The sequence below is a fragment of the Phyllobates terribilis genome, unplaced genomic scaffold (assembly GCF_046119375.1).
Source record: "Phyllobates terribilis strain yellow unplaced genomic scaffold, ASM4611937v1 Scaffold_2__4_contigs__length_985480577, whole genome shotgun sequence".
In the NCBI taxonomy this organism is placed as follows: Eukaryota; Metazoa; Chordata; class Amphibia; order Anura; family Dendrobatidae; genus Phyllobates; species Phyllobates terribilis.
Window position 1 is genome coordinate 923,929,945 of NW_027362762.1, and position 16,289 is coordinate 923,946,233.

Here is a 16,289-nt window from a genome sequence, read left to right on the forward strand (position 1 = left end):
TAACTGAGGTACAGATAGGGGGGCACCTAGGTAATAGCGATCATAATATTATCGACTTCAAAATGCCCTTCAGTAGGGTTATTAATAATGGAAAAACAAAAACATTAAACTTTAGGAGGGCGAAGTTTGATCAGCTGATAGAAAACCTTCAACTTATTGACTGGGACAAAGTACTTAATCAATGGAATACGAATAGTAAATGGGAAACCTTCAAAAGAATTCTGAATACTCAGTGCAAGAGGTATATACCGTATGGGAATAAAAGGGCCAGAAATAAGAGGAAACCAATATGGTTGAACAAGAACGTAAAAGGGGCGTTAAATAGCTAAAAAGAGGCATTCAAGAGATTAAAACAGGAAAACAGTAAGGAGGCACTAATGTGTTACAAGGAAAAAACGAGAACCTGTAAAAAACAAATAAAAATAGCGAAGGAGGAAACAGAGAAACGTATTGCTAGGGAAAGTAGATCAAATCCCAAACTGTTCTTTACGTATATAAATAGTAAAAGGATTAAATCGGATAATATTGGACCGATAAAAAGTGAGGAAGGCAAAATCATAGAGAAAGATGAGGATAAAGCTAATCTATTAAATAATTTTTTTTCGACAACTTTCACAAAGGAAATAGAACTAACAGGAGAAATGAGAAGTGACAAGCTTAATCCTCCACTAAGTATGACTAATCTAACCCAAGTTGAGGTACAGAAACGCCTCAGTAACATTAAAATAAACAAATCACCAGGACCTGATGGCATACACCCACGGGTACTAAGGGAACTAAGTAATGTGATAGACAGACCGTTATATCTTATATTTAAGGACTCTGTTGAGACTGGGTCTGTACCACTTGATTGGCGACAGGCGAATGTAGTGCCAATATTCAAAAAGGGAGCGAAAAGTGACGCCGGAAACTATCGGCCGGTGAGTCTGACGTCCGTTGTGGGCAAAACTTTTGAAAGCTTCATTAAAGAGGCAATTACGGAGCATCTTGATGCTAATAATCTTTTAATCCCGAACCAACATGGATTCATGAGGAATCGCTCCTGCCAAACAAACCTGATTGACTTCTACGAGGAGGTTAGCTCTCGATTAGATCAGGGGGCACCAGTGGATGTCGTGTATCTCGACTTCTCAAAAGCGTTCGATAGCGTGCCACATAATAGGTTGGTATACAAAATGAGAATGATGGGGCTGGGGGAAAATGTCTGCAAGTGGGTAGCTAACTGGCTAAAGGATAGAAGGCAGAGGGTGGTTATAAATGGAATATTCTCAGATTGGATAAGCGTCACTAGTGGGGTACCACAGGGGTCTGTACTATGCCCAATGTTATTTAATATCTTTATTAACGACATAGTCAACGGGATAAATAGTAAAATATCAATATTTGCAGATGACACAAAGTTATGTAAAACAATTAATACAAAAGAGGACAGTGCAGACCTACAGAGGGATTTGGATAAGCTGGGTAGGTGGAGTGTGGCACCCCAGGGGTCTGGTTTCCACAGTAACAGCAGTGTTATGTCTGAGAGCAGGTGGGAGGTCTCTTGGTCAGGAATCCTATGCATGCCACACCTCCTGCCCAGTCCTGGGAGGGGAAGGACTTCCCCTATATAAACCTGGGGCTGAGGCAGGGTTAGAGAAGAAGAGTAGAGAGAAGAAGAGAAGCAGTGATAGGAAAGAAAGATCAGGAGCTCTGTGGGAGTCGTGCTAAGAGGAGATCAGGGCTGGAAGCTGTAGAGCTCGCCCTGATTGAAGATTTCTTACCGGACCCGGAGTCCGAGGCTGTGGGGACTAACTCCTACCCAGCAGCAGAAACCGACCGGCAGGGGATTTCAGGTCCTCTGGCCCAGAAACCCGAAGGCTCGGTCACACGTGTGGGACCAGCACCGCCGTCGTGGAGCGGAAGCTACTAGAAGGCCCCGAGTCACCGGCCATACGGGTGAGCACCACACGGTACACTCAGGGACGTGGGCTACCTTTACCCGCCTCTAGCAAGGTAGCCAGAAGAGTACAATTAGTTGGGGAGGCCTACAACTCTGCCTGGCCAAGGGGGATCCCATCTGCTCAAGGACTGACCAGGCCCCGACCGCTAGCCAGTACTCCGGGAGGGTCTATCTTTGTCACCAGTAAAGACCCTGAACTACACCGTATCGTCTCTGAGTGATTCCTGCTACCCCCATCATCCACGTCGGCTGCCCTGAGGCCATACCCCTCCCGTTGGGGGTTATACCATCCACGCTGCACCATCCTCCCACCGGCCTCAGCGGTTTGCCCTGCAGCGGCAGCTCCATAGCTGCATTCAACGGGTGGCGTAGTCGTTCTACATCTACTGTTAATATACCGCCACTTAGTCTGACTCCCTGGGCACGGACCGGGTCACCGGCACGAGACTACTACCCCTATCATATCCGGCTCCGGGTAGTCCCTGCGTGCGCAATGCTGCATCACATAGGCCAAGGGCGCGTCAACTTTTGGCGTAGTCGGCAGGATCTCGTGCCCGCAACCACCGGGTACTGCGTGCCTGAAAAAGACTGTTCAAACTTACCAGTGGTGAAGATTCCCGCCATCCGGCGCCATCTTCTACCTTCTTCCCGCCATCCGCGAAGTTTTCCCGCCATCCGGCGCCATCTTCTGCCTTCTTCCCGCCATCCGTGGAGTTTTCCCGCCGTTGGACGCCATCTTGAAGACGCCGCGCGGGAAGAAGAGGGGCGTGGACTCCGAAAGCGCGCGAGAACTGAAGCCCCGCCTCACGTCCGGACGTTGCGTAAGGTCCTGGAAGGAGCCCAGCAGACGCCGACGTCACAGGAGCGCGACAGAAGGTCCTCAACCCTGACAATCCACTGCGGAGCCACGGCCTACGGAAGAGGATCATCGCAAGGTAGGCCACGGTCCACTAGGGGGGAGGAAGATGTCGGATACGGAGGAGAGCTTCACTGCCTCAACCCCCGCCAGCGCCACCGCTGCTGCAGTCATGCCTTTCACCATGCCCTATATCCCGGGAGCGGCCTGGCTACCCCAGTACTCAGGGGAGTCACATACTCTGCATGACTTTAGAGAAAACTGGATAGCCTCTTCCAGGTGTACCCCCTCACAGAAGAGCAAAAAGTGAGCATCCTGGTGGCCCAATTAACTGGGGCAGCCCAAAGGGAGGTAAAGTCCTGGCCACCTGGGGGAAGGACTGTCGCAGGGATACTAACCCGGCTGAAGGATACCTTTGATACCCGCACCTCAGCCGAGATCAAGCTTAGATTCTACGGGTGCAAGCAGCGAGCACAAGAGAGTATAAGGGACTATGCACTAAACCTACAAGAGGCCCTGAGAGCCATTAAGCAGACCGACCCTGACGGCGTGGGAGACGAGGACCGGCTGTTGACTGAACAATTTATAGAGGGTTTATATTGCAATGCCCTCCGAACCCAGTTGCGGGCAATGGCCTTACAGGACCCTCATCTGGGATTTGCACAGTTCAAGGACAGAGCCATCCGGGTGCTCCGAGAACCGGCACCAGGTGGCATTGTGACCCACAGACGCCCCACTACCACTTACCACCAAGAGGCGGCGCCCTTGTCGGCAGGGCCTGTGGGAGCTGATGCGCAGGCTTTGAACAATGACCCGGCTCCCTACCTGCACCATCAGGTCCAAGAGCTAGCTAAAAGCGTTGCTGCGCTAACCCGAACTGTGCAGTCTTTACAGGTTTCTACTCCAGGGAAGATCCAGCTGGCATCCGGACCGGAGGACATCCCGTGGCGCCGACCAAGGAGGACCCCACCGGCCAGAGGAAGACCCAGCGACCGATACAACGAGGACGGACAACCTATCTGCCGCCGCTGCAATCAACCCGGACATATGGCAAGGTACTGTCCTTTAAACTGGCACAACCTAGGGTAGAGGGCCAGCCCCTAGGAAAAAGATCATCAGGCCCATCAAACTGGCGTGACAAATATGTGGGAGGACGTCCAGTCTTGCCTGTGGTACTGGATGGCATTCCTATGAGTGCCCTACTGGACACTGGGTCACAGGTCACCACCATCCCGTACGTGCTCTTCAAGCAGTACTGGAATGACTCGGATATAACCCGCTACCCTGACGACGACTTGAGTATCATCACCAGCAATGGTCAGCCCGTGCCACAGATCGGATTTAAAGAGGTGACCATTAAAATCGGTAGAGTCGAGCTGGCAGCCCAGGGACTAATCATTGTGGACATTGATAAGCGCGAGAGTCACCCTAAGATAACTCTAGGAACTAATGTAATTGAAAATTGTCTTGCAGAGGTGATTTTTATTTTACAGCAGGTTGCCAAGAACGCCAGCTCCGGCCAGCAGCGAGTGCTCCAAAAAGAGATCCGGGCACTGATGCGACGGCAACAGGTGGAACTCTCTGGCGGTGAGATTGGTAGCGTGAGAATGTGTGACCCTTTCCCTATTGCCATGCCCCCAAAAAGTGAAATGATGATTTGGTGCCGGGCGGCTATTGGTCTGAGAGGTAGAAATTACCAGGCAATGGTAGAACCAGTTTACTCAGACAGTAGGCCCACCATTTTGACAGCACGGGGGGTGGTCAATGTACGCCATGGGAGGGTGCCCGTTCGCATAATAAATATCGGGAAGAGGGAAGTGTACCTGCCCCGGTATGCCACGCTAGCCAAATTGTATACCATCAATCAGAATTCTATACAGTCCGTAGAACCCTTGCCTCCATCTTCTCCGGAGGAAGGTAACGGCTCTAAACAACAAATGGAGGATTGGTGTCAGCAACTACATTTGGGTACTGACTCCACTCCCTCCCACCAGAAACAGGGAGTCTACCGGGTGGTTCAAGAGTACGAGAGAGTGTTTAGTAAACACCCGTTAGACTTCGGGCGAGTCAAGGGGGTAGAACATCACATCCCCACGGGAGACCATCCTCCCATAAAAGAGAGGTATCGACCCATACCCCCTGCACACTACCAACATGCCAAGGGGATGCTTAGAGACATGAAGGAGGCTGGGGTAATCAGGGAAAGCTGTAGCCCCTGGGCAGCTCCACTAGTCTTGGTCAAAAAGAAAGACAACACCATGAGAATGTGTGTAGATTACCGGAAAATAAACCGTATCACACACAAAGATGCGTACCCCTTACCAAGAATAGAGGAGTCTTTGGCTGCTTTAAAATCTGCTAACTTCTTCTCCACCTTGGATCTCACTAGCGGGTACTGGCAGGTTCCTGTAGCAGAGGCGGATCGGGAAAAGACCGCATTCACCACCCCGATGGGACTTAGTGAGTTTACCTGCATGCCGTTTGGACTCTGCAACGCACCAGGAACCTTCCAGCGATTGATGGAGTGCTGTCTGGGACACCGGAACTTTGAGACGGTCCTGTTATACCTGGACGATGTCATCGTCTACTCCAAAACCTACGAGAACCACCTGAAGCACCTGGCGGAAGTGTTTGAAGCTCTGGCAAGTTACGGCCTAAAGGTGAAACCCTCCAAGTGTCACCTCCTGAAGCCAAAGGTGCAGTACCTGGGACACGTGGTGAGTGCTGACGGAGTGGCTCCCGACCCTGATAAGATCACCGCAATTAAGGAATGGCCAAGCCCCTCCAGTGTAAAGGAAGTGAGGCAGTTCCTCGGGTTGGTAGGCTACTACCGAAGGTTCATACCCGGTTTCACCAAAAAGGCAGCTCCTATGCAGGACCTCCTGATAGGCCAGTCCAGGAAGGCCAAGAACCAGAAGCCGCCCTTCAGATGGGAGAAGTTGGAAGAAGAGTCCTTCCGCCACATGAAGATGGCCCTCACGGGGGATGAAATCCTGGCGTACCCTGATTATAGCCAACCCTTTATCCTCTACACCGACGCCAGTAACATCGGGCTAGGAGCCGTACTATCCCAGATCCAGCAGGGGAAAGAACGGGTAATTGCTTACGCCAGCCGAAAACTGCGACCCACCGAAAGAAATCCTGAGAATTACAGCTCATTTAAGCTAGAGTTCCTGGCAGTGGTGTGGGCAGTCACCGAACGCTTTAAGCACTACCTCGCTTCTTCCCGGTTCACCGTGTACACGGATAACAACCCGTTGACACACCTGGACACTGCAAGACTCGGTGCCCTAGAGCAGAGATGGATGGCCCGCTTGTCCAACTATGAGTTTACAATCAAATACCGGGCAGGACGCTCCAATACCAACGCGGACGCCCTGTCCAGGATGCCAAACCTACCGGACGAGGGTGAGGATTCAGAAGATTTGGAAGAGGTCGAACTCCCTGCGTTCCACCGTCATGGGACTATCCAGTATTCCCACCGTGTAAGGGGTAAGCAAGCCGCTACGTTCAACCCCTTACCTCACTACAACTGGGCGGAAACGCAAGACAGTGACCCTGCCGTCCGGCTGGTGAAGGAGATGCTGACTCAGCCAGAAGCTCGCCTTGACCCAGACGCTCCGGAGGAGGCCAAGCAACTGTGGGCAGAGAAGAGTTGACTGTTCCTTTACAAGGGGAAGTTGTGCCGCTGAATGGTTAACTCCCGGACGCATGAACTGATCTGGCAAGTAGTGGTGCCAAGAAGGGATGCAGCTATGGTGATGGAGGCATACCACGACGGGGCTGGGCACTTCGGATGGAAGAAGCTGGAGTTCCTGCTGCGCGGGCGGTTCCATTGGGTAGGCATGAGAGGAACCATCGAGAGGTGGTGCAGAGACTGTGGCCCATGCAACCTAAGAAGGAAGGACCGTGCCAGCCAGAAGACCCCCCTTCAGTCCATCGTCACCCGGCAGCCGTTGGAACTGGTAGCCTTGGATCATGTAAAACTGACCCCAAGCAGAAGTGGCTACGTCTACGCATTAACCATCGTGGATCACTACTCCCGGTTCTTGGTTGTCGTCCCCGTCAAGGACTTAACGGCTCAAACAGCAGCTAGAGCCTTCCAGCAGCACTTCTGCCGTCCACACGGCTACCCAGAGCAGGTGCTGACGGACCAGGGACCTGCCTTTGAAGCGGAGGTCTTCCAAGAGTTCTGTACTCTGTATGGCTGCCGGAAGATCAGGACGACACCCTATCATCCGCAAACTAATGGACTTTGTGAGAAAATGAACCAGGTGGTGATAGATCTTCTAAAAACATTGCCCCTGGAAGAACGCAGTCTGTGGCCTGAGAAGCTGCCCGACCTGGTGGACCTATACAACTACATCCCTGTAGGTTCCACCAACTGTACCCCGGCTTACCTAATGAGGGCAAGACCCGGTAAGCTACCTGTTGACCTGGAGATGGGAGTCCTGACACCCGAGGACACTTCACCGGAAGCAGACTGGGACACAGAGAGGCAGCAGCAGTACCGGAAAGTACAGGAGAGCGTGGAGCGAAGTCTCTGTCTAGCTAGGGAAAGACAAGAGAAAACTTACAACCAGTATGCTCCCACTGTTCCCTTGGTACCCGGAGAGCAGGTCTTGAAGAGGAAAAGACGGCTCCACAAGTTGGACGACCAGTGGGAGAAGGACCCGTACATCGTACTGCCCTCAAGCCACGACAACCCGAAGGTCTGTACCATCAGTAAAGACGGAGGGGAAACCACAACCATTGTATCCCGGGATCACCTGAAGAAGTGTCCCGAACAGCTACGGAATCCTGAAGAGGAACAAGAAGACCCTCGACCCGTAGAGGAAAGGGAAGATGTGGTTAGTACTGTGCTCGGAGACTTCCCTCGGTACTGGACTCAAGTCAATGGTGCAGTTGTGGTACCCGTCCTCACGTTCCTCCAACCAGCATCCCAAGTACTCACGGAGCAACCGGTAGAGCTGGAAGAACAGCCGGTCCAGGAGGCAGAAGACTCCACACAAGCAGATCAGGAGGATCAACCCTCTGCTTATAGTGAGCCTGCCATACCCCTAGTGAGCCAAAGAGCCTGTAGACAGCTGCCCAGTTTACCCTTGACAGCTCCTACACCCTGTAGTTCAGGGCCAGACAGTCAGCTCCGTAGGTCCACTAGGGCCACTAAAGGCCAGTTACCCGCACGTTGGAGAATTTGAAGTGTTTAAATTGTTTTATTTGTGGTCACCTGTCTGTTACTTGTAAATAATTATGTGTTTCTAGTTATTTTTAGGAGTCCTTGGTGGATTTACCGGGAATCCTTGTACAATTGGTTGGAGTGTAACTTAGGAATGGACTAAAGACTGTTAAGGACTCGGGGCAGGACAGACCCCTACCTGGTTACGTCTCCCTGTTTTGGTGAAATGGACACCTTGCTTTTCTTCAAAAACTGCACCCGGTTGCGGACACGCCGTGACCATTCTAATATGTTTTTTTTTTATTGTACCGTTTCTGTTTGTATTGGTTATGTTTTTCTAAAATATGTTTAGTCCCGGAGTACTAAATTTCACTAGGGGGGAATGTGGCACCCCAGGGGTCTGGTTTCCACAGTAACAGCAGTGTTATGTCTGAGAGCAGGTGGGAGGTCTCTTGGTCAGGAATCCTATGCATGCCACACCTCCTGCCCAGTCCTGGGAGGGGAAGGACTTCCCCTATATAAACCTGGGGCTGAGGCAGGGTTAGAGAAGAAGAGTAGAGAGAAGAAGAGAAGCAGTGATAGGAAAGAAAGATCCGGAGCTCTGTGGGAGTCGTGCTAAGAGGAGATCAGGGCTGGAAGCTGTAGAGCTCGCCCTGATTGAAGATTTCTTACCGGACCCGGAGTCCGAGGCTGTGGGGACTAACTCCTACCCAGCAGCAGAAACCGACCGGCAGGGGATTTCAGGTCCTCTGGCCCAGAAACCCGAAGGCTCGGTCACACGTGTGGTACCAGCACCGCCGTCGTGGAGCGGAAGCTACTAGAAGGCCCCGAGTCACCGGCCATACGGGTGAGCACCACACGGTACACTCAGGGACGTGGGCTACCTTTACCCGCCTCTAGCAAGGTAGCCAGAAGAGTACAATTAGTTGGGGAGGCCTACAACTCCGCCTGGCCAAGGGGGATCCCATCTGCTCAAGGACTGACCAGGCCCCGACCACTAGCCAGTACTCCGGGAGGGTCTATCTTTGTCACCAGTAAAGACCCTGAACTACACCGTATCGTCTCTGAGTGATTCCTGCTACCCCCATCATCCACGTCGGCTGCCCTGAGGCCATACCCCTCCCGTTGGGGGTTATACCATCCACGCTGCACCATCCTCCCACCGGCCTCAGCGGTTTGCCCTGCAGCGGCAGCTCCATAGCTGCATTCAACGGGTGGCGTAGTCGTTCTACATCTACTGCTAATATACCGCCACTTAGTCTGACTCCCTGGGCACGGACCGGGTCACCGCCACGAGACTACTACCCCTATCAGATCCGGCTCCGGGTAGTCCCTGCGTGCGCAACGCTGCATCACATAGGCCCAGGGCGCGTCAGGAGCATTAAATGGCAAATGAGGTTTAACGAGGAGAAATGTAAGGTCATACATATGGGAAGGAAAAATGGAAGTCACCAGTACTCACTGAATGGGAAATCATTGGGGAATTCAGAGATGGAGAAGGACTTGGGCATCTTGATTGATAGCAAACTAAATTGGAGTGCCCAAAGTCAGGCCGCTGCTGTAAGGGCAAACAGGGTAATCGGATGTATCAGAAGAGGTATAGCTGCAAAGGATGAGAACATTGTTCTTCCACTGTACAAAGCACTGGTCAGACCACACTTGGAATACTGTGCTCAGTTATGGGCCCCAATATATAGAAAGGATATAAATGAGCTTGAAAAGGTACAAAGGAGGGCAACAAAATTAATAAAGGGAATGGAGGGACTGCAATACCCAGAGAGGTTGGCAAAACTAGGACTATTCAGCCTGGAAAAGAGAAGGTTGAGGGGGGACATAATAAATGTGTACAAATATGTTAGGGGACAGTATAGAGATCTTGCCCGGGATTTGTTCAAAAGGAGGGATATTACGGTAACAAGAGGGCATTCACTAAGACTGGAAGAGAAAAGGTTTCAGCACCAGCATAGGAAGGGGTTCTTTACGGTAAGAGCAGTGAGAATATGGAATTCACTGAGTGAGGAGATGGTAATGTCGGATTCACTACACCAGTTCAAGCGGGGACTGGATGCATTTCTAGATACCAGGCAGATTTCTGCATATAGCTGAAAAGAAGTAAATTTGCGCTAGTGGTAGTGAACAGAAGGACAGCACGAGAGATATACAGTGCAAGAGATAATTTTATTTAATCGAACATAAGCTTAAATTAGCTTAGTTAAAATGATTCAGACTCAGTGGGGTCACTGGGTCGGATAGGAGAATAGGTATTAAAAGTATTAAGATTTTTTTAAAATCAATAAAAAGAATGGTGTCCACTGATATAAGATCAACATAGGCCTTTTTCCTGTAGTCTGTGGATGTTCGGTTGCAGAAGATGTATAAGGAGGCAAAGGCTTGTAGACCTGGTGGGATAGGATAGGGATGTATAAATATGGTATACTAATGAGCGATAGGGAACAGGTAGATATCTTTTTGTTGTGGTTACCTGATACTGGTGCCTCGTATGGGATACGAGGGTCACTGGTGGTACGTGTTGGTGCCTAGGAGGGAGGACGAAGGGTACCTAGAGTGGGGTACAAAAGATGTATGGATCAGCGGGGGTGGAACTCGATAGAGATGTCTCTGTTGGACTCTGAGTTGAGTCGTGAGTTACCTGTACTTGGTATGGTACTCAATAGGCTGTGGTAGTGGTTGGCTGTTTCTCCACAGTCGTTCTGCTACTGGTATGACAGTCAGCAGGCTGTGTGGATAATACGGAATTCACTGGAGGGGTACTAAAAGGGAGTGAGGGGAGACAAGTATTGAATAGGGTGCGAGGCTCAGGGGTAAAGGTACGAGATTTGAAGAAGTCAGTTACCTTCTAGAAGGTGGCAGGGGGTGTCCTGAGTATTTTTTGGATGACTAGGAGATGGCGGTCCTAGTCCTTTTTGGAAAGTGGTAGAGGATATGTCACACACGGCTGTGGGTGGATGATCTGAGTTAGATCTGTAAGGGGGAGGAATAAGGATAGATCATAAATTAACTAACTTGTGTAGCCGTGGTACAAGCCTTGGAGACAAAAGGTTTTTTGGTTTACCTGTAAATAGGTACAAGGGGCCTCCAGGGGCGTCTTAAGATGAGCTGGAGGTAGTAATCCTGGTCCCTTGTAGAGTGGAGGTAGCACGAGGAGGTCAGAGGTGGGATGCAGCAGGAGGCTGGTATTAGCATATAGTGTCTCTGTATGCTGAATAGAAATCTATACGGAAGGGGGAGGGGGTATATCTGTTAGGGTATCATTGGGTAGTGGTTGTAGCCTCCAGTATGTACCCAGAGATCGTGGTTTACCTGTTTCGTAGGGATTATGGTGTCAAATAGTAGATGCTGGTTCCAGTCTCCTTGTTGTAGATACAGCAAGGTGCTGTAGTAGGAGGCTATAGTGGTATCAGAGGTAGCCAGAGAGAGGATACAGCATGAGGCTATTGTTGTCCTATGTTGGGTGCACCAGGAAGCTCTGGCTGAGTAGAGAGTGCAGGTGCCAGATGCGACAATATGGAGGGTGGCTGGTGCAGGGCCCAACTGGGGAGGTTGATGGCAAGTACTGCAGGGAGCAGGGAAAATCCGTTAGAGGGTCAGCTGGGTGCAGTATGGCTTGGTAGGGCAGAGGCTCGTTATTACTTACGGTCAGTAGAGAGCTTCACCGTCTGGGGGTGGTGGTCGAGGTCCGGAGCGAGGGCGGAGTCCCGGCCGGTGACTGCCGCGTACTCGCTGCTTCCGGGTAGGAGAGGGAGAAGGAGTGTATGTGGAGAGCGCGTGCGAAGATGCGCGTCTCCTAGGAAAGCGCGCGAGAGGGGGGCAGCGTGACGTGCAGTCACGTGGTGTGCAGTGTGCACAAAGTACGGAGACCTGTGGGCGCCTCTTTCACTGGGTTAAAGGTCAGTCCGACGCGTTTCAACAGCTGCGGCTGTCTTCCTCAGGGATCCCACAACAAGGGGACTGGAACCAGCATCTACTATTTGACACCCTAATCCCTACCAAACAGGTAAACCACGATCTCTGGGTACATACTGGAGGCTACAACCACTACCCAATGATACCCTAACAGATATACCCCCTCCCCCTTCCGTATAGATTTCTATTCAGCATACAGAGACACTATATGCTAATACCAGCCTCCTGCTGCATCCCACCTCTGACCTCCTCGTGCTACCTCCACTCTACAAGGGACCAGGATTACTACCTCCAGCTCATCTTAAGACGCCCCTGGAGGCCCCTTGTACCTATTTACAGGTAAACCAAAAAACCTTTTGTCTCCAAGGCTTGTACCACGGCTACACAAGTTAGTTAATTTATGATCTATCCTTATTCCTCCCCCTTACAGATCTAACTCAGATCATCCACCCACAGCCGTGTGTGACATATCCTCTACCACTTTCCAAAAAGGACTAGGACCGCCATCTCCTAGTCATCCAAAAAATACTCAGGACACCCCCTGCCACCTTCTAGAAGGTAACTGACTTCTTCAAATCTCGTACCTTTACCCCTGAGCCTCGCACCCTATTCAATACTTGTCTCCCCTCACTCCCTTTTAGTACCCCTCCAGTGAATTCCGTATTATCCACACAGCCTGCTGACTGTCATACCAGTAGCAGAACGACTGTGGAGAAACAGCCAACCACTACCACAGCCTATTGAGTACCATACCAAGTACAGGTAACTCACGACTCAACTCAGAGTCCAACAGAGACATCTCTATCGAGTTCCACCCCCGCTGATCCATACATCTTTTGTACCCCACTCTAGGTACCCTTCGTCCTCCCTCCTAGGCACCAACACGTACCACCAGTGACCCTCGTATCCCATACGAGGCACCAGTATCAGGTAACCACAACAAAAAGATATCTACCTGTTCCCTATCGCTCATTAGTATACCATATTTATACATCCCTATTCTATCCCACCAGGTCTACAAGCCTTTGCCTCCTTATACATCTACTGCAACCGAACATCCACAGACTACGGGAAAAAGGCCTATGTTGATCTTATGTAGCATCGGCGTCTCTTCCCCGTTCTAGGCAGAGACGCCGTCCCTCTCACCTCCCCGCTCCTGGCGCGGCGTCCTCCAGCGCTGCTCTCCCCGCTCCTTCCGGCGCGCGCTCCTTCCCCGGCAGTGTGCTTAGGGCGCGCGCGCGCTCCCCCTCTCTTAAAGGGACCGCGCGTGCCGTCCTAAGGAGTCCCCGGCCAATTGCCGGAGGACCTCCCATATAAAGGGCACCTCCTCCAAAATGGAGGTGCCCGAGCAATGTTGTTTGCACCTGTGTCTCACCTGTGCTTCAGCCCTCAGGTCCCGTTGCCAGTTACCTGCCAGTTACCTGCCAGATTCCTGCCAGCTTGCTGCCTTTGTCCTGCCTGATATCCAGTCACCTGCCTGCTAGCCTGAGGTCCGACGGTCTGCCTTCCAACTCCTGTCAGTCTGTCTATGGACCAGCTTGCCCGCTCACCTGGGAGCGCACACCTGTTACCTGCCTGCTAGCCTACCTGGAGGCTCCGCCGTCACGTGCTGTGACCATCTGCCTTTCCAGAGACTCCTGCCCGCTCACCTGGGAGCGCCCACCTGTTACCTGCCTGCTAGCCTACCTGGAGGCTTCGCCGTCACGTGCTGTGACCACCTACCATTCCAGAGACTCTTGCTTGCTCACCTGGGAGCACACATCTACCATCTGCCTGCTAGCCTACCCGGAGGCTCTGCCATCACAGGTCGTACCTACCCTTTACCCAGAGACTGCCCCGGTCACTTGCCGTAACTCCCTGCCCGTTCTTCCAGAGACTGCCCCGGTCACTTGCCGTGACCTCCTGCCCGTTCTTCCAGAGACTGCCCCGGTCACTTGCCGTGACCTCCTGCCCGTTCTTCCAGAGACTGCCCCGGTCACTTGCCGTGACCTCCAGCCCGTCCACTCAGAGACTGTCCCGGTCACCTGCTGTGACTGCCTGCCCGTCATCCCTGATTGCCACCCGCTCCCTTACAAGGACCGCCCCCTTGTATAGTAGCTCAGAGGTTCAGCCTCCCAGACCCGTTACAGTTTTGCTCGGGCCATGGAACCCGGTGGCACCCAAGCTCCCTCGCTCTCGGACCTGTGTCATGAACTGTCCCGCCAGAGGTCCCAACAGGAGTCCATCCTGGGTCACCTGCGGAATGTCAATTCTCGCCTGGACACTCTGACTGCTCCGCCAGCAACCTCCGCCAGCGCCATGATTCGCAATCCGACAGCTCCGCTGTCCACCAACACTATGGTATCCTACCCCAGACCCCGGCTTTCTGCACCTCCTCGCTTCGGAGGCGACTCCGCTCAGGCTCGGGGCTTCATAAATCAGTGCACCCTGCACTTTGAACTCCTGTCCCACCAGTTTAACTCCGACCGGGCCAAAATTGCCTTCATCATGTCCCATCTCACCGGAGAGGCTCTGGCCTGGCTAAATCCTCTATGGGAGAGAGGAGACCCCCTGGTGTCCAACTTGCCTGCCTTTCTCACGGCCTTCCGGAAAGTCTTCGACGAACCCGGACGGAAGACCTCATCTGCATCGTCACTGCTACGCCTCCGTCAGGGAAGCCTCACCGTGGGCCAATATGCCATACGGTTCCGTACCCTTGCCTCGGAGCTGGCCTGGGATAATGACGCTCTGGTTTCAGTCTTCTGGGAGGGTCTGTCCGGCCGTATTAAAGATGAACTTGCCGGTCGGGACATTCCTACCACCCTCGATGACCTGATAGCTCTTGCCACCCGGATTGACCTGCGGTTCCAGGAGCGTGCCAAAGAGGTCACCCGTGAGAGGAGGTTTCCACGCCTAGCTCCTACTTTTCAGCAACCCGTCACTCCCTCCGTCTCTCCTGAGCCTATGCAGGTCGACCAGACCAAGATGGTCGGTTCTCGCCAAGAATCTCGCCGAGCTGAGGGAAGCTGTTTCTATTGTGGCAGTAAGAAGCACTTCATCCGTTCCTGCCCGGAAAAGCCGGGAAACGCCAGTGTCTAGGACTACTCGGAGAGGTCGTCCTAGACAAAAGTAAGTCCTCTCCGTCTCTGACCTTACCGGTCTCTATTGCTTGGGGAGAAAACCGTCTCTTCGAACTCGCCCATCTGGATTCTGGAGCTGCTGGAAACCTCATCGCCCAGTCTCTGGTAGAGAGATACCATATTCCCACCAAGTCCCTGGCGGAGCCATTGTCAGTTGCTTCCGTGGATGGAAGACTTCTCTCGGAGACCATCCTGCTCGTCACCGAACCTATAACCCTACAGGTGGGAATGCTGCACTCTGAGGAGATCTCATTCCATGTGCTGTCCGGACTTTCTCACTCCTTGTTGCTAGGTCTACTTTGGCTCCAGACACATGAACCCGTATTGAACTGGCGGTCCGGTGAAGTACTCCGATGGGGTCCTGACTGCCATAGGACCTGCCTGGTTCCGGTCCGTCCACTTCGCCCTCAGCCTACTCCAGCTAATTTACCTGGTCTCCCGGCTCCCTACTGGCCCTATGCGGACGTCTTCGGTAAGAAGGAAGCTGAGACGTTGCCGCCCCATAGGCCATACGATTGCCCGATCGACCTGGTACCTGGCACCACTCCTCCCCGTGGGCGTATCTACCCGTTATCTGCAGCCGAGACCCGAGCCATGTCTGAGTACATTGAAGAGAATCTGGCTAGGGGATTTATCCGAAAATCTACCTCCCCGGCTGGAGCCGGATTCTTCTTTGTCAAAAAGAAAGATGGCTCGCTACGTCCCTGTATTGACTACAGAGGACTCAATCTCATTACGGTAAAAACAAATATCCCCTGCCACTCATCTCCGAATTGTTTGACCGGCTCAAGGGCGCCAGGATCTTCTCCAAGCTGGATCTTCGAGGAGCGTATAATCTGGTCCGTATCCGTCAAGGAGACGAGTGGAAGACGGCATTCAATACCCGGGACGGTCACTACGAGTACCTTGTGATGCCCTTCGGTCTCTGTAATGCTCCCGCGGTCTTTCAGGAACTAGTCAATGATATCTCCCGTGACCTCCTGTACTCCTGCGTAGTGGTATACCTGGACGATATCTTGGTCTTCTCTCCGGATCTCCCCACATACCGGAGGGATGTTCGTCAGGTCCTGCTTAGGCTTCGGCAGAACCACCTTTACGCCAAATACGAGAAGTGCCTCTTCGATCAGACCTCCCTTCCGTTCTTGGGCTATGTCATCTCCCAAACAGGTCTGCAAATGGATCCCGAGAAGCTCTCTTCCGTTCTAAAATGGCCTCGTCCTGAAGGTTTGAAGGCGATACAGCGATTCCTGGGCTTCGCTAATTATTATC